Below are 374 nucleotides of genomic sequence, written 5' to 3'. Positions count from 1 at the left end.
GAGAGAGAGAGAGAGAGAGAGAGAGAGAGTAAAGAAGGATTTGTTTCCTTAGTTTAATTTGATCATACAGATACAATATAAATAGACTTAGCAATTAGCATAAAGACAACATGAATAAAAATAAATAAATGCATATTCCAGATCCTGATTTGTCACCTCCTCCTCTAGGTTTGAAGTGAGCTTTGTTGGCAGTAGCACTCTCCACCTTCTCAGCCTTGCTTGCCATGGACAGTTCTCCCTTTCCACCAAAGAGGCCATCTGATCCTAGCTCCTTTTGAAGCTGAGCACACACATCATCATAACTCCCAAGTTCTTTGCCTCTTAATATATGTTTGACTACATCATTGAAACTTGGGTGAAGTGTGAGAAGCAAG

General features: G+C 39.6%; 1 pseudogene; it reads left to right on the top strand.

The window, feature by feature from the left end:
- LOC108844978 (zinc finger protein ZOP1-like) overlaps window positions 1–81 on the top strand; it is a 27,247-nt pseudogene extending 27,166 nt beyond the window's left edge.
- Window positions 82–374: the final 293 nt, after the last annotated feature.

This window comes from Raphanus sativus, chromosome 3 (genome assembly GCF_000801105.2).
Source record: "Raphanus sativus cultivar WK10039 chromosome 3, ASM80110v3, whole genome shotgun sequence".
In the NCBI taxonomy this organism is placed as follows: Eukaryota; Viridiplantae; Streptophyta; class Magnoliopsida; order Brassicales; family Brassicaceae; genus Raphanus; species Raphanus sativus.
The sequence above is the reverse complement of the archived record's forward strand: the minus strand, read 5'-3'. Positions and strand labels throughout refer to the sequence as shown.